This window comes from Rana temporaria, chromosome 3, assembly GCF_905171775.1.
Source record: "Rana temporaria chromosome 3, aRanTem1.1, whole genome shotgun sequence".
In the NCBI taxonomy this organism is placed as follows: domain Eukaryota; kingdom Metazoa; phylum Chordata; class Amphibia; order Anura; family Ranidae; genus Rana; species Rana temporaria.
In genome coordinates, this window is record NC_053491.1 from 27,123,798 (window position 1) to 27,142,283 (window position 18,486).

An 18,486-nucleotide genomic window follows, 5' to 3' on the forward strand; every position below is an offset into this window, starting at 1 on the left:
GACATGTCCGATGAAAACGATCCGCGGACCGGTTTCATCGGACATGTCTGCTCGTGAGTACTCAGCCTTACATGCATTCCCTGTAAAAACACTATGGAAAGTATAAGTATTGCAGCTCCTAATTGTGTGTTGCGTGCCATATAGTGAAGCACATGAAAAGCATGCTTCTTCACGGTCACTTAACGTGTTCGTTTTGCGGTTACGTGAGGCACTGCATGCATTGGTCTTTATTCTTACAGTAGAGAAGTCATTAATTATAACTTTTTGTGAATTGGGACATTTAAACTTGCTTTTTTTTTTTTTTTATTCCAATCTAAATTTAGTAGGAGTCGGAGTCGGTGCATTGTTTGCCGACTCCGACTCCAGGTACCCAAAATTTCCCCCGACTCCGACTCCTCCACTCCGACTCCGACTCCGACTCCACAGCCCTGCATAAAACGGTCTTCACGTCATACTGTCATCAGGAATTGCCATTCTATAATGAGGTGCTTCACCATGAATGTATGTATTTATCGGAATGTATATTGGCCTCCTTGGTTTTCCCTGATAAATGACACGACTAGAAGAATGTGCGTTATAAGTTGTATTACCAGTAAGGCATCTGTATTACTTTCAGCGTTTCTATTGTTCAAGCAACCCGCAGTGAAGGTCTTTGTGGGAATAAGAAGTGTTGGAAATATCACTTTATCTTAGAAGGAACAATTCAGGAGAAGGTATTGTGCTCCGCAGGTCTCCTAATCGCCTTTGTTGTGCCGGATAGACTGATGTTCAGTTTTTCTTTTGCTCTTATTTTTCGATCGTCTATATACCTAGCAGATACAAAAATAAAAAAAAATAAACGAATTGAACAGAGAGCAGAAAAAAATAGCTCTCTGCTGAAGCTGCGCGTTTTCTTTTCACACAAGAGCTCCATTGTCTGGTAATTACAATTGTATTCTTTGTGCCTCCTCAGCGAGAAGCTGACTTACCTGAGAACAGAGCTGCTGCAGATGTGAATGCTGAGAGGTATTGAGGAGCCCGGCCAATTTCCCCTAAATCCATCTGACTTCATAGCTGTGCTGGAGAAATACTTTCCTGGGACACCTGTTGGATCCGCATCGAATTTCCCTTGTGTATACGTCTAATGAAAAAAACATGGCATTCTGCCTCATGCAAAACAATGAACTTGAGTCCTTATGGAATGCCCGTAATGGCTTCCAAAGCCTTCAGGAAAGGGATGTTTTGGGAATCGATGGGATTCACTGAGGATAATGTTGCAATTAGAATTTGCAGCAGTATTCCGATGTCTATGTATCATAGAAAAAAGGGAACTTCAGTTGAGAGCAATTAATTTTAATTGTGTTCTCTACAGCTGTATCAACTCCGAAAAGGGATGATAACCCTGTGGATGCCGTAGGAAGCGGCGGACACTTTTGAAATTTATACCGTTTCTGTTTTCAATCAACATAGAGAAATGTCTGGACCGGCATCAGTCTGTGGTTTGTTTTGAGAAGACTTCTTTTTTTTTAAGTAAAGTTAGAATTCGAAGAATATTCAAGTATCAGTTGTGCTCATTCTAAGATAACAATAAAATTACTCTTATGAACAGATTGAGAGCAGAACACAAATAAAAAATGTGTTGTGATTAAGCAGGACCTATCAAGATTCAAAAATGTCCAGGCCTGCAGCTCTGATCCCCATAGGAACTGTTGGATTTTAACCATTTAAGCCCCAGACCATTTTGTTGCTAAATGACCGGGCCACTTTTTGCGATTCGGCACTGCGTCAATTTAACTGACAATTGCGCGGTCGTGCGACGTGGCTCCCAAACAAAATTGGCGTCCTTATTCCCCACAAATAGAGCTTTCTTTTGGTGGTATTTGATCACCTCTGCGGTTTTTATTTTTTGCGCTTTAACAGCTTGCCGACCAGCCGCCGCCGTTTTACGGCGGCCAGTCGGCTCCCCTGCGCGAGAGCACGTGACGTAGCTATACGTCGGCTCTCGCGCAGGCCACTAGGGGCGAGAAATGCTCTCAGGGAGAGAAATGCTGATCTTCTGTTCATACTACGTACAGGGGCGGACTGACCATTGAGTCACTCGGGCACTGCCCGAGGGCCCCATGCCACTAGGGGGCCCCATCAGGGTTGCCAGGTTCAGTAAAACCAGGGACAGTATGTAAAAATCTGTGTTTTTTTTAGATCTGTCCCTGATATGTCCGAAACTGACATGCTTTTAATGTGAATATCCCAAGATTTTAGCTGCCCTGCCTCCTGGCGTGGTGGCCATCTGTAAGCCAGAGGGGCCCCATAATCTTCTATTGCCCGGGGGCCCCATGAGTTGTCAGTCCGCCCCTGACTACGTATGAACAGAAGATCAGTCATTTCCCCCAGTGAGGCCACCCCCCCCCCACAGTTTGAACACACCCAGGGAACATACTTAACCCCTTCCCCGCCCCCTAGTGTTAACCCCTTCACTGCCAGTGGCATTTTTATAGCACTGATCGCTATAAAAATTACAATGGTCCCATAAATGTGTCAAAAGTGTCCGAAGTGTCCGCCATAATGTCGCAGTAACGAAAAAAATCGCTCTTTTGGTCCTATTTGTCCTGTAGGTCATAGGAGTGCACTTCGTTCTGCACTCCTGTGACCCATATTCAGCGGACAGTGAGCTAAAGTCCGCTGTCGGCTGATGTCACTCGTCCATGCTCTGGAAAGAACCTAACTTTAATATCAGGATCCACCCTGATGCCTGGACCAACAGCTGGCTTGGCATCTGAGCTTCTGAGTGCACAGCCTGGCACTCCAGTGAGTACTGGAGGGGCAGAGCAAAGAGTTGGTAACTAACAGTCACGGCTCTTGGCTTAATGAAGACTGAGAACTGAGCGATCAGCAGTCCTTGATAGTTCAGTTCTCAGTCTTAAAGGTGGATGGGGACAGATGCAAAATCCACCTAGGTGAGTATGATTCTTAGCCTATGTGTCCATGCACACATAAACTGTCAGAGCCATTTGGAGGCATAAGCGTTTAGGGGCAGTAGAAAAAAAATGACAGCCTGTGCCAGGAGCAGTAAAAACGAGCTGTAAAAACGAAAAATGCTAAAAAAAACGCAGCTAAATGCGTCAAGCCGCGTTTAGCCACGTTTAGTTGCGTTTGAGGTTTTTAGGCGTTTTTACATTATAACGAGCGTTTTTAAGGAAAAAACGTGCCAAAATTTGCAATAATGCGTGAAATCGTGAAATAACTGCAGTGCTCACCCCCGAAGGAGCCGCTGGATAGTTTGGGATCGGCGTATTAAGTTACCCTCTTTCTTTTAGTCTAGGGTGACACTTGTGAGTGTAGGTACAGAGCAATTACGTTTTAAATGCTTTATTCCAAGGCCCAACACGGCCAACATCAACATGACACACTATAGAGAAAGGTTGATGAGCATAGAGAGAACTTTAGTATCAGGCCCTGGATATGAAGGAGAGCAAGCCTGCTCTCGGCAATAATTTAGCTCAACTCGTCGCCACTCCAACTAGAGTGGGTAAAGTGCCCCCGGGCAGGCGGTTGTCACAGGCCTGGCAGCCGGAGCGCCACTTGCAAATTACTGGGAGGAACAGACCTCTGCCACAGGCCCGAGTCAAGGCCTCTGCCACAGGCTTGGAAATTTTGGATATGAAGGATTGAATGGAGCTAATCCTCCCAGTTAGTTTAAATAAGGGTCACCAATTGACAGCTTTAGTGTACCTGTCATGCAACGTGATGACCGGATCCCCGATGGTTCGTCTAGGCCTCCTGGACAACCTCTATCTCTAGGTTCTCTCCGAGCCGTTCCCCCACCGTGCAGCTCCCAGCTTAGGATCCTCTCAATGAAGGTCTGGGACCCAGCAAGTCGCTGGGGCCCCTCTCAACGTCAGGGTGAAGCTCTGCATGGTGCGCAACTTCAGTCAAGTAGATCACGGTGGCGGGGCCCATGGATGCGCGTACCCTGAAGGTGGATACCGCACCTGGAACTCGGGCCCTGCACAGAACAGAACAGAACATGGCGGTTGCCACAGATATACCCCCCTCCAGCATGCCCAAAGAGGGAAACACGCCTCTGATTGGCTGCTGGGGAAGGTGGGTCTGTCAGGACCCCTCTAGCGCCAACTGTCGCCCAGGGGTGGTAACGCACCCCTGGAGCGCAGACTGACCTACAGGACAGTTCTGAATTGACAACAGCCCAAATTTCAATAGATTGTGAATGGAAGTAAACTAACGCTCCCATTCCCATTAACTTTAGCGTTGTGCCCATACTGAAAGTAAGGGGGCGCTACATAATGCTAATGTGAAAAACCAGGGCTCAAGTCCTGCAGGAACGTGTAGGAACGGAGTTCCTGCACTTTTTTTTACAGCAGGAACTCAGTTCCCTTTGCAGGACTAGAGCAGCCGAGCCGCCCAAGTCAATCCTTCACTAAGCGGCGATGCCCAGCTCGAGTCACTGTCAGGGGCAGGTGAACCTTAGTAATCCTTTATGTTACTGGCCGCTTCCTGTATATGGATTCATCGGGTAGTGTGCGGGTATTCCGTCACTTCCTCGATGCCGCAATGTCTCCTGGGAGCTTTTGTCATTGTTCCCAGGAGACATTGCGGAGGTCTGCTGCGAGTTATCGCGGGATTTCGAAAGAACTTGCGGGTAACTTTCGAATACCCGCACACTACCCCGATGAATCCATATACAGGAAGCGGCCAGTAACATAAAGGATTACAAAGGTACAGTGGATCGAAAAAAAAAAAAACCATGCGGTTTAGTAATTATGCATATGAGCGTATCATTTTTTTTTTTTTTTTTTTGGTGGGGGAGTCGATCTTGGGTGGGAGTTCCCACACTTTTTTCCCCAGGACTTGACCCCTGGTAAAAACGCAGTGTAGCGCTGGCGTGCATGAGCCCTTAAGCACTTGCAATCCTTGGGCCTTGCCCCTGGAACTGTGTCCTCTCCAGGCAGCAGGTGTGAGAGTCCAGGAACATCCTCTTCTTTCAGAAACCCAGGAGGAAAATACCAGGATACCTCACACTGGCATCCTCTTAAGGCAAAGCCTTTCTAGGAGGTCCCCCCAAATATTTATCACCTGACCCAACTCACATCACTGGCATAAACCCCATAGTGATTGATCAAGGAAGGTGAAATAAATATTTGCAGTGCTTACCCTCAGAGGTGCTGCTGAGGTATGGGTTTCCTTGTACCCCATGATAATGATCCCCCGAGCAGTGCCGCACACTTTGACACACCAAGGCTTGAGGAAAGGCTGTTTATTTGGGCAACATGCCCAGCAAAACATTGGCGAAACGGTGATGAAATACAGCTGCACCAGAACACAGTTTGCAAACAACATTTTGTCAAAACAACCTATAATGCATACCAAAAACTCAAGAGCGATAAAGTCCATAACTTCTAGGCCCTGGCTTTAAAGTGGTGCCCAAATTATAGGATATACACACACAGGGGGGCTCTAAGTCACAGACCCTCCCACTAGATAGTTGTAATTAACTGTCAGTGGCTGGCGTTGGGGCCCAAGACTACATTGGAGCGCTTTATGCAGAGTTTTTGTGATTACAACAGGATGGGGGGGTAAAATACTCCTCAGAACATATTCCAATGAGTCACAGAAGGGGTGGTGCTGTCTCTTTAACCAATGGTATAGCAAAGATGGTGACCAGACTAACGTTTGTTGTGAAGTCTCCTCCCCAGAAGACTCCTCAGTAACAGGCTTAAAATAAACCACTCAGATAACAATAACAAACAAGTTCCGGCTTGCTACAGCCTAGCTGCCAACACTAATTTAGTTTAACCACTTCCATACAGGGCACCTACGCACCTTCCTGCCCAAGCCAATTTTCAGCTTTCAGCACTGTCGCACTTTGAATGGCAATTGCGCGGTCGTGCTACACTGTACCCAAACAAAATTGGTGTCCTTTTTTTCCCACAAATAGAGCTTTCTTTTGGTGGTATTTGATCACCTCTGCGATTTTTTTTTTTTGCGCAACAACTAAAAAAAGACTGAAAATTTTGAAAAAAAATTAAATTTTTATTTTTTTCTGTTAATTTTTTTGTAAATAAGTAAGATTTCTCTTTCAATTACGGGCACTGATATGGCGGCACTGATGGGCACCGATGAGGTAGTACTGACGGGCACAGATGAGGTGGCACTGATTGGCGGCGCTGGTATGCGGCACTGATGGACACACATAGGCGGCACTGATGGGCACACATAGGCGGCACTGATGGGCACACATAGGCGGCACTGATGGGCACACATGGGCAGCACTGATGGGCACACATGGGCGGCACTCATGGGCACACATGGGCGGCACTGATGGGCACTCGTAGGTGGCACAGATGGGCACTCATGGGCGGCACTGATGGATAATTATGGGTGGCACAGATGGGCACTGATAGGTGGGCACTGGGCATGGATGGGCACTGTGGGGTGGCACTCATGGACACTGTGGGGTGGCACTGATGGACACTGTGGTGTGGCACTGATGGACACTGTGGGGCGGCACTGATTTACACATGTTGCCAATCAGTGCCCATTTGTGGGCACTGATTGGCATCTTTTTTTATTGCTTTTTTTTCAGACTTTTTTATTTTTTTGCCCGCTTCCCTGGTGGTCCAAGGTGGGCTTCCCTGGTGGTCCATGTGGCGATCCGAGGGGGGGCTGCGCTGATAAACAATCAGCGCTAACCCCCCCTGTCAGGAGAGCCGCCGATCTGCTCTCCTCTACTCGCGTCTGTCAGACGCGAGTGAGGAAGAGCCGTCGACGGCTCTTCCTGTTTACATCGTGATCAGCCGTGGTTGGACACGGCTGATCACGTGGTAAAGAGTCTCCGTGAGAGACTCTTTACCGAGATCGGTGTTGCGGGGTGTCAGACTGACACCCCGCAACAACGATCGCCGCGATGCGCGCCCCCGGGGGCGCGCAGCGGCTGAGAATCCTGAGGACGTCATATGACGTCCGGTCACGATTCTACAACCACTTTGCCGACGTCAATTTGTCATTGGCGGGCGGCAAGTGGTTAAAGTGGAGGTTCACCCAAAAAAACATTTTTTAACATTAGATTGAGGCTATTTAAGGGGAGCAGAAACGGGTATTTTTTTTTAAATCAATGCCGTACTTACAGTTTTCGAGATAGATGTTCTCCCGCCGCTTCCGGGTATGGACTGCGGGACTGGGCGTTCCTATTTGATTGACAGCCTTCCGACCGTCGCATACAGCGCGTCACGAGTTTCCGAAAGTAGCCGAACATCGGTGCGCAGGCGCCGTATAGCGCCGCCCCGACGTTCGGCTTCTTTCGGCAACTGGTGACGCGCTGTATGCGACCGTCGGAAGGCTGTCAATCAAATAGGAACGCCCAGTCCCGCAGTCCATACCCGGAAGCGGCGGATGAACATCGATCTCTAAAACGGTAAGTACTGCATTTATTTTTTTAAAAATACCCGTTTCGGCTCCCCTTAATTAGCCTCAAACTAATGTTAAATTTTTTTTTCGAAATGGGGCATTCAAATTTATTATATACACTATGGGCCAGATTCACAAAAGGGATACGACGGCGTATCTCTGTTTCTATCTATGCGACTGATTCATAGAATCAGTTACGCATAGATATCCCTAAGATCCGACAGGTGTAATAGTTTTACACTGTCGGATCTTAGGATGCAGTACCGCGGCCGCCGCTGGGGGGAGTTCGCGTCATAAACCAGCGTCGGGTATGCAAATTAGGAGTTACGGTGGATTCCCGACGGTTTTTCGCTTTCGCTACGTCGCCGCTAGTCTAGTTTCCCGTCGCAAAGTTAGTCGTCGTTTTAGGTGCCCTAACTTTAGTCAGCAATCGTATTGCTGTCTAAAGTATGGCCGTCGTTCCCGCGTCGAAATTTAAAATTTAACGTCGTTTGCGTAACACGTCCGGAAATACGGAAGTACGCTACGCGCGTCGCCGTTCGAAAAAATGACGTCACGGCGCGCAAAGCACGGCGGGAGTGAGGAAACGGAGCATGCGCAGTAGGTCCGGCGCGGGAGCGCGCCTAATTTAAATGGCACACGCCCATTTGAATTGACCCGCCTTGCGCCGGAGGCCGCGGGCGTAGTTTTCATCGCAAGTGCTTTGTAAATCAGGCACTTGCGATGAAAACTTGCGGCGGTTTAACGTATCTACGATACGTTGCGCCGCCGCGATTCTACGTGAATCTGGCCCTATATTACTAAAAGTATTGGGACGCCTGCCTTTACACGCACATGAACTTTAATGGCATCCCAGTCTTAGTCTGCAGGGTTCAATATTTTGTTGGCCCACCCTTTGCCCCTATAAAAGCTTCAACTCTTCTGGGAAGGCTGTCCTCAAGGTTTAGGAGTGTGTCTATGGGAATGTTTGACCATTCTTCCAGAATTGCATTTGTGAGGTCATCATAACTGATGTTGGACGTGAAGGCCTGGCTCGCAGTCTCCGTTCTATAGGGTTAAATGAGCTCATCCATGTTTTTATGGACCTTGCTTTGTGCACTGGTCCAAATCATTTGATATAGGGGGGATGATGGTGTGGGGTTGGTTTTCTGGGGTTGGGCTTGGCCCCCTAGTTTTAGTTCAGGCGTCAACATACCAAGACAATTTCATGCTCCCAACTTTGTGGGAACAGTTTGGGGATGGTCCCTTTCTGTTCCAACATGACTGCGCACCAGTGCACAAAGCAAGGTACATAAAGACATGGATGAGCAAGTTTGGGGTGGAGGAACTTGACTAGACTGCGCAGAGTCCTGACCTCAACCCAATAGAACACCTTTGGGATGAATTAGAGCGGAGACTGAGAGCCAGGCCTTCTCGTGCAACATCCGTGTCTGACCTCACAACTGCGCTCTGGAAGAATGGTCAAACATTCCCATAGACACACTCCTAAACCTTGTGGACGGCCTTCCCAGAAGAGTTGAAGCTGTTATAGCTGCAAAGGGTGGGCCAACTTACTATTGAACCCTACAGACTAAGACTGGGATGCCAATAAAGTTCATTTGTGTGTAAAGGCAGGTGTCCCGATACTTTTGAAAATATAGTGTATGTTTATATATCTAATATATACTTTTTAAAGCAGAGGTCCAGCGTTAAAAAAATAACATAAAAGTCAGCAGCTACAAACACTAGCTGCTGAATTTTAATAAGGACACTTACCTGTCCAGGGTGCCTGTGATCTCGACAGCCAAAGCCGAGAAATCACTCGGGTCTCGGCTGGCCCGCTGCCATCCTCGGTGAGGGAATCAGGAAGTAAAGCGTTGCGGCTTCACTGCCCGGTTCCTTACTGCGCATTCGCAAGTTGCGCGGCGCTATGTGATTGGGCGGATGTCTCCTGGGACACACACAAATTCCCAGAAGACACCGCTCCCCATTTACCAGGAGGCAGAGTGAGGAGGAGAAGAAAGAAGACCCACCGCGGACGAGAAAGTGGAAGATTAGGAGTGGACGATCTGCCTAGTAACAGCCACTTCTGGTAAGTATAAAAAATATATAGGGCTAGATTCACGTAGGAGGGCGTATCTTTGTGCGGGCGTAGCGTATCTTATTTACGCTACGCCGCCGCAACTTAGACAGGCAAGTGCAGTATTCACAAAGCACTTGCTCCGTAAGTTGCGGTGGCGTAGCGTAAATGGGCCGGCGTAAGCCCGCGTAATTCAAAGTAGACTGATAGGGGGTGTGTTGTATGGAAGTGACTCATGACCCCACGTAAATGACGCGCCTAACAAACGGCGCATGCGCCGTCCGTGGACGTATCCCAGTGCGCATGCTCAAAATCACGTCGCAAATAGTCAATGCTTTCGATGTGAACGTAACCTACGCCCAGCCTCATTCACGTACGACTTACGCAAACGACGTGAAATTCGACGGCTGTTCCGGCGTCCATACTTAACATTGGCTGCGCCATCTTTTTGGTGGTTTATCTTTACGCCTGAAAAACGCCTTACGTAAACAGCGTATCGGGCGCAAATATGTTTGTGGATAGGTCTATCTTGCTCATTTGCATATTCTAGGCATAAATCCATGTACACGCCATTAGCGGCCAGCGTAAATATGCAGCTAAGATACGACGGCGTAGGAGACTTAAAGCGGGGGTTCACCCTATAAAAAAAAAAATCGTATATTGAAGATTCCGACTCCCCGCGGGGAATGGGCGTTCCTATCCAGAGGGAAGGTGATTGACGGCCGGCTCTGGCACGTCACGCTTCTCCGGAAATAGCCGAAATAGGACTTGGCTCTTCATGGCGCCTGCGCATAGTCTGTGCGCAGGCGCCGTATAGCGCCGTGAAGAGCCGACTGTCTTCGGGGAGCGTGACGTGCCAGAGCCGGCCGTCAATCACCTTCCCTCTGTATAGGAATGCCCATTCCCCGCGGGGAGTCGGAATCTTCTATAGAGGATTGCACAGTGTGTACGGGGCTAAAAAAATAAATACAGGCATACTGTAGCTCGCGCTACTATGCCTAATTTTATGCTAAAATGTTGTTATGGAGGGTGAACCACCGCTTTAAGCGTATCTCAGTTTGAGAATACGCTTAAAGATACGACGGCGCAGATTCGGACTTACGACGTCGTATCTACTGATACACCGTCGTAAGTCTTTCTGAATCTGGCCCATACTGTATATATATACTTTTTTTTGTAGGTTTTTTGGCTTTTGTTTTTTTTTTTTAGGGTGGACCTCCACTTTAAGCCAGTCCGGTAGGACACGTTTGTTGCTTTTTTTTCCTACAAGGTGTATTAAAAAAAAAAATCCTTAAAATAATAAAAAAGCAAAAGTGATAAATGGCTTCCGTAAGGAATTGTGCCGGTTATATTTACAGTTTAGCTTCAACGAGACATCTGCTTCACGTAATAATCACAGACATCCCCAGATAACATCATTCCTATATAAAGCACGGGGTAGCACTTCTCGTTCTACCAAGTTAATTGTGCCCAGTGGTGGCTTTAAATGTAAGTATGTATCCTATAGCAGGAAAACAAGATTTGCAGCTCATAAACTGACACCACCCGGCATTCTCAAACCGATGACACAGCATAAGAGAGGCCGCAAATACATATGGGAGGTCTGAGAGGTTTTTGATATTTATGATGCCGGCGCTATGAAAAAACATTTACTGAAAAATATGGTTTTGTTTTAATTGGTTTTACTCATGTGGTATACAGCTTTCTAGCGCAGGGCACACAGAGGAATAGACACGCTTGCGCTTTTCCAATAGTGTAGAAATTAGTGTTCAGAAATTTGTACTGACTACAAATACCACGCACATGCTCAAATCAGAGAAAAAAAAACGATTGATTCTCATTAATCTTTCGGACTATAGTGAGAACTATCTGCATTTTCCAAAGTAATCGTTATTGGGACTGTAGGCCATACTCCTCACCAACCACCTTACTCCAGGCACAATAACAAATAAACACACTGACCCATTATTGGCGAATAAAGGCCGCGGTAACTTTTATTGGTTTAAACACAAAGAATTTTAAAAATCAAATCCATTTTTATTACATAACTTCAACCATCAATAAATTGCCATTAATCAAGCAAAACCAAAATATGTGTAACTGCTCAGTTTTTGTAACTCAAGCAGAATTTAAATTATTAATTGACATATCACGTCCCCCCTGGATCCCAAGGTGACGCATACCACATAAACTTTACCGCGACAGGGGAGGAGGGAGGGAGTTCCACAGCTGCTGCTGCCAAAGGGAAAGAGGGAGATTCCCAGCCCAGCCAATCCTTATAAAGCCTTCCCAGGCTCCTAGAAACTTCCGACACCTCCTATTGGCTGGCTGATGATCCCAAATTTAAAGGAACAGAAGCATATTAATTACATACATCATTTAAACAGATACAACCCATACTCCAGCAACTATTAACCTATTAACCCCGTGTTGGCCACAATCCCACTCAAGTGGGCTCCTAATGTGCCCCCTTTCTTATGGGACTGTAGGCCATACTCCTCACCAACCACCTTACTCCAGGCACAATAACAAATAAACACACTGACCCATTATTGGCGAATAAAGGCCGCGGTAACTTTTATTGGTTTAAACACAAAGAATTTTAAAAATCAAATCCATTTTTATTACATAACTTCAACCATCAATAAATTGCCATTAATCAAGCAAAACCAAAATATGTGTAACTGCTCAGTTTTTGTAACTCAAGCAGAATTTAAATTATTAATTGACATATCACGTCCCACAAGCCGGGCCTGAGCATCATGCCCGGCCCCACCCCACCTCCGCGGCCTGCTCGATTCCATACTGCAATCCCAAATTAAATATATCAATTCCCACGTCCGAGAGGTGGACGCCATCCTGCCTGTATAGCCCGTTAAAACCCCCTTCTAAATCCACATGTCTGTAGGACAAACCACCAATTTGGGTCATGAACTTGCACATGGCCTGATTTATACGCTTCCTTATCTTCTCCATGGCCCTCCTCTGTGGAGAGGAGAGCCAAGAGAGGCGCGGAACGATTTCTGAGAAAATTAAAATTGTACCTGGAGAGGCTAACGAGAACCTTTGCAGATCCCTTTGCATCAAAAAAAAAAGTAAATCCAGGGTTCTTACTTTACCCAAATCATTCCCACCAGCATGAACTAATACTAAATCCGGCTTAGGCCATTGCTGACTAAGCCTACTTAAGTGAAAATATAGTTGGTGCCACTGAAGTCCCCGCACACCTTTCCAAAAAACCTGGAATGATTCTGGACAAAGTGATAAATTAGTTGAATACCTCCGCAAGGCCGCTCTCTTATGCGCCCAGTGAATGTAGGAATGCCCCAGAATCCAAACCGTGCGGGGCTGACCTGAAAATTAAACAAACAAGTTAGGACGAACATAAACTCTAAAACAATTTGATTTCCACCTCCCCATGTCTTTAATGGCTGACTCACATACTCCTCTCCGGGCCGCCTCTGATGCGGCGCCAATTCTAAAAGAGTGGGAGGATATTCGCATGTTCTGCAAACCTAAATTTAACAGGCACTTATGCAGCACCGCATCAAATTGATATTTGGTAAGCGGCCCTCCATTCTGGTGAACTAAAAATAACCCTGGAACTGGGGGCCTGACACCCAAAAAACGAGTCACCGCGTCAACGGGGCAAACAGCCTTGACACCCTGGGCCGCCAACCGAATCCTAACGCCTTTACCTAAAGCGTCGGTCTTAGAACTACTTAACCATAGCTGAATTCCCGTGGGATCTACCGTTACGTGGTCGACTAAAATGCCCGACCCCCCCCGTTTAGAATTTGGGAGTAGCTCCGATATCCGTAACGCCCCGTGAAAAGCGAGCACAAACGCCGTTCTAAAAAAAAAAGTAGGGATTCAAAACTTGAAAAACAAACGGACGACGCTGTCTCGCACAACTTGCCCAAAAGGTCAAGTGAAATCGGCCTTCTGTCGTCTGGAACAAAATTAGCCCTTCTATAGCCTTTTAAGGCCTGTTTCACCGAAAAGTAAGCTGTGCACGGCGTAAAACCCTGCAGTCGGCAAAAAAATGATATTCCTGCTAAGGTTTTTGAGATATGGCTGAAAGACAAACTTTGCTCCATCAAGGAAGCCACAAACGCTAATAAAGCCCCCTCGGAAGGGCGGCCATCACTAATTCCTAACTCTTCTGCAAAGGATAGCCAGCTCTTCCAAGAAGCAGCGTAGCACAACCACGTCTTTGGTGCCACCGAACCCTGTATTGCTCTTGCCACTAAGTCCAGATTAGGTCCCACAAATATTCTGGGCAACGAATCCCTTCCACATCTGCCTCCGGCAGCAGCTGACGAAAGCGGTCCATCTGAAACCGAGATAACGCATCGGCAAGGTTATTTTGCACTCCCGGTGTGTGCTTAGCTTTTAGCCAGACATTAAAGTGTAAACAAAGAAAAACGACCTGCCTTAAAATCTTGACCACCAGCAGAGACTTTGACGAAAGGCAATTTATGGCAAAGGGGACCCCTTTATTATCTGTTTCCACCAGAATCCTTTTATTTGCAAACTGAGCTCCCCACAACGCTAATGCCACCAATATCGGAAACAACTCTAACAGAACAATGTTTCTTGTGACCTCTTGAACCACCCAGGACTCTGGCCATGCTGCACAGCACCAGTGTGTTCCCCATATTGCAGCAAAGCCCTTGGACCCCGCCGCGTCCGTGAATAATCTGAAATCTGGCGCTGCCACAAACTCCTCCTGAAAAAATGATCTGCCGTTGTACGTCTCCAGGAACCGAGCCCAGACCAACAGATCTGCCTTGATCGAACTCGTCAGCCTGACGTGGGCAAACGGGGACTTTAAACCAGCTATTGCTAAATACAAACGACGCGAAAAAATACGCCCAACAGGCATGATCCTGCCAGCAAAAGCCAGAACTCCCAGCAGCGACTGCATCTCTTTGAGCAGCACTTTTTTCCTTGATAGAAAGGAAGCTATTAATGAATTTAATTTCAACAATTTTGCCTCTGGCAAACGAAACTCCATCCTACACGTGTCTATACAGATGCCTAAAAACTCCAGGGTTGTCGTCGGGGCACACGTTTTCTCCTCCGCCAGCGGGACGCCAAACTGCGCCGCCATATCCTGAAAAGCCTGCAATAACTCCTGACAACTCCCCGAATCCTGTGGTCCTATAAACAGAAAGTCATCCAGGTAGTGGACGATTTTGTCACTACCTGAACGAAAGCCAACCACCCAATGCAAGAAAGACGAAAATGCCTCGAAGTAGGAGCAAGAAACTGAACACCCCATAGGCAGACACCTATCGAAGAAATAGGCCCCGTCAAAATAAAAACCTAACGAATTAAATGCCTCAGGGGCAATGGGCAACAGTCGAAAAGCCGATTTAATATCGGCTTTTGCCAGCAACGCACCTTGGCCACACTGCCGTACTTTAACAATCGCCTCCTCGAAAGTCGCATACTTGACCGAGCAAAGTTCCACATTAATCTCGTCATTAAGCGAATCCCCTTTAGGGAAGGATAAGTGATGTATAATCCTATAGGTATTCTGCTCCCTTTTGGGCACCACCCCTAGAGGTGATATACGGAAATTGTCAAAGGGGGGGTGCTCAAAAGGACCCGCAATGCGACCTTCCGCAATTTCTTTTACAACCTTTTCCCTCACCGCTTGCGGAAACTGACTGACTGATTTTAAGTTATCCACTACTGTGCATCCTGCCCCTGAGAATGAAGGGAGGGGAAAACCAAATTCAAAGCCTCTACTGAGGAATTGCGCCGTCTCCTGGTCTGGATAGATTTCCAGCCATGGGCTCATACTTTCCAGCCTCATTGGCGTGCAGGCTTTTTGGAAAAATATCCCTAGCACTTTGACTAGCAGCATTCGCCGACTTCTTTAAACACTTTGCCGCAGGGTGAGCCCCTGCGCAAAACGAACACTCGTGTCTGTATTTACAAGCCGCATTCCAGCGGCACTGACTATCATTGAACGCGAAACAGCTTCCTTTCCTGAAAACTGCGCCAGAAGTGGAAGCCGCAGCTGGCTTTGGCATGGCAGACCTCTGCGGGGCCAGCAGATTTAGCCAAAGGCCGACGTCCTTCATACCCCAGCGCAACGAGGGGTGGACCACCAATTTCTGCCTAAACGACTCATCGTAATAGAACCAGCCAAGTCCACCAAAACTCTTGTATGCTTCCAATATATGATCCACATGTTGGAACAAACCACTACTGCGTTCCGGGTACTTATCCGACATGACACCAGCAAAGATGCAAAACGCTTGCAACCAGTTATTGAAAGACCTAGGTATGGGTCTGCGTCTGTCATCATCATGTTTGTCATTTTTTTCCGTTTTGGCCATAAAGTCCTTCTGGGAGGGTAAAAGGGATAGAATGTCCATAAATTCCCCCCTCCAAATTTTTTCCTTCACTAACGTGCTCAAGTGATACCCCAGGGGAGACATTTCGCAGGGCATCACTTCTTTCATGCATGCCTCAGGCACGCTGCCCCCCCCGGCGGAGTTACCCTCCCCCGACACACTCCCAGGGGCCATAACCATATTGGGGGATTGATGTACTGGAGCAATGGGATGTGTGCTGTGTAAAGGATTAATCATTAAATGTGACACAGGACTTGCAGTTTGCACAGCACCAGCAGGGGTCAGTGTTCTGACTAGGGAAGACAGAGAATCTACAATGACATTCAGAGCCTGCAACTGAGCACACTCACCCACTGCTTGAGGCTGTGTACTGACGGCTGGACTAGGCTCTTCACACAGCATGGCTGCTGCAGGCTCCTGCCTGAAAGGTGAGACTTGTGGCTCCTGTCCCCAAACGGAGACCTGTGGCTGTCTGGGTGAACGTGGGGGGGGGCGGGCGCCCCCTCCCCACGCTTGCTGTGGGCTGCACAGCCCTGCCTCTCCTGGCGTTCCCCCTCGCAGGGGACTGTGAAATGTTCCTCTTCTGCCGCACTGAGCGGCGCACGCTTGCGGGTCCGCCCCCGCCATCTTCCTCCTCACATTCGCCGCGCCTCCGCTCCGCCTCCCCAGCTGACTGGGATTCCCCTGCGCGTTCTGGAGGCTGACTCCTCCGTGCTCTGACAGGGAGCTCCCTGCTCCCAGACGCGCTCTCACTCAGCTGCTCAATGGGTGACACAAACCCAGAGTCTGACGCCACTTCTGCAGGTTGTTCTTCAGGGACAATGTCCCCCAGAGTTAAGCAGCGTTTAAGCCACTCTTCCCCCCCTTCACTGCCTGCCTTCTCCAAAAGTTTTTTAAAGAGGGACTCCATACCTTAAAGAGAAGGGCAGCTAGACCAGAGAAGTCCAAGTTCCACAGCTGCTGCTGCCAAAGGGAACGAGGGAGATTCCCAGCCCAGCCAATCCTTATAAAGCCTTCCCAGGCTCCTAGAAACTTCCGACACCTCCTATTGGCTGGCTGATGATCCCAAATTTAAAGGAACAGAAGCATATTAATTACATACATCATTTAAACAGATACAACCCATACTCCAGCAACTATTAACCTATTAACCCCGTGTTGGCCACAATCCCACTCAAGTGGGCTCCTAATGTGCCCCCTTTCTTATTCTGTAATTGCCATTTTACAGCCCTGGTATAAATCCGTGTTAGGTCAATACTGCTATATTTATTCAAGGAAATAAACGTAACCACTTAAGCCCCGGACCATTTTGTTGCTAAAGGACCGGCCCCTTTTTTAACTGACAATTGCGCGGTCGTGCAACGTTGTTTTCCAAACAAAATATACGTCCTTTTTTTCCCATAATTAGAGCTTTCTTTTGGTGGTATTTGATCACCTCTGCGATCTTTATTTTTTGTGCTATAAACAAAAATAGAGCGACAATTTTGAAAAAAAATATGTTTTTTTACTTTTTTGCTATAATAAGAATCCCAAAAACCCCTCAGTTTAGGCCGATATGTATTCTTCTACATATTTTTGGTAAAATAAATTGCAATAAGCGTATATAGATTGGTTTGCGCAAAAGTTATAGTGTCTACAAAATAGGGGATAGTTTTATGGCATTTTTATTAATATTTTTTTTTTACTAGTAATGGCGGTGATCAGCGATTTTTATCATGACTGCGACATTATGGCGGACACATCGGACAATTTTGACACCATTTTGGGACCATTGTCATTTTTACAGCGAAATGTGCTATAAAAATGCACTGATTATTGTCAAAATGACACTGGCAGTGCAGGGGTTAACCTGTAGGGGGCGCTAAAGGGGTTAAGTGTGACCTAAGGGAGTGATTTTTACTGTGTGGGGGCGTGGCTTGGCGTGTGACGTCACTGATCGTCATTCAATATGACAGGGAACAGACGATCAGTGACAGTATGACTAGGAAGCATGGGGAGAGGTTTGTTTACACTCACCTCTCTCCGTTCTTCAGCTCTGTGACCCGATTGCGGGACACCGGTGGCGATTGGGTCCACTTGTTTTGCTTGCACGGCCGCGGAGTACCTGCTAGCGGTGCGCTCGCGACCCATGGCTGTGCATATTAAAGGGGACATACCTGTACGGCAATATGCGCAGCCGTGCCATTCTGCTGACGTACATCGGCGTGTGGTGGTCGGCAAGCGGTTAAAGGGTAACTCCACTTTCGTGGGGAATTTTTTTTTCAAATAAAGTAAAAACAATATAGCGTGTACAATTGCGATACAAGTCATATTGTAATTAAAAGTTTTTAAAAATTACCTTTCCTTTTTAATCTGCAGATGCTGTAATTTTCTATAGATGCAAAGAAATATGGCTACATGGAGTTGTTGCCACTCCCCAGAAACATCATTTCCTGCTTGTGTGATTGGGTCACCAATTTTCCCAGAAGTCTGCCTAATATAAAAGTCATATTTCAGGCATCCCCTGCAACAAAAATGTCATTTTTGGTGAGATACGGATGCAGGCCCGGCAGATTTCCTCATTAGTGCCACAGCTGACTGATAATTATGAAACCCATTCCCATTAGACCCACTCCGCCCAGAGACAAACAAACACACAAATTGAAGGCTTGG

General features: G+C 47.2%; 1 long non-coding RNA gene across 1 annotated transcript; it reads right to left on the reverse strand.

The window, feature by feature from the left end:
• Positions 1–568: 568 nt before the first annotated feature.
• Positions 569–1,451, reverse strand: LOC120930278. The gene is made up of 2 exons (XR_005747682.1): positions 969–1,451; positions 569–809 (listed from the first exon to the last, which is right to left on the reverse strand). It is a non-coding gene; the product is annotated as an uncharacterized LOC120930278 (long non-coding RNA).
• Between the last annotated feature and the right edge of the window lie 17,035 nt (positions 1,452–18,486).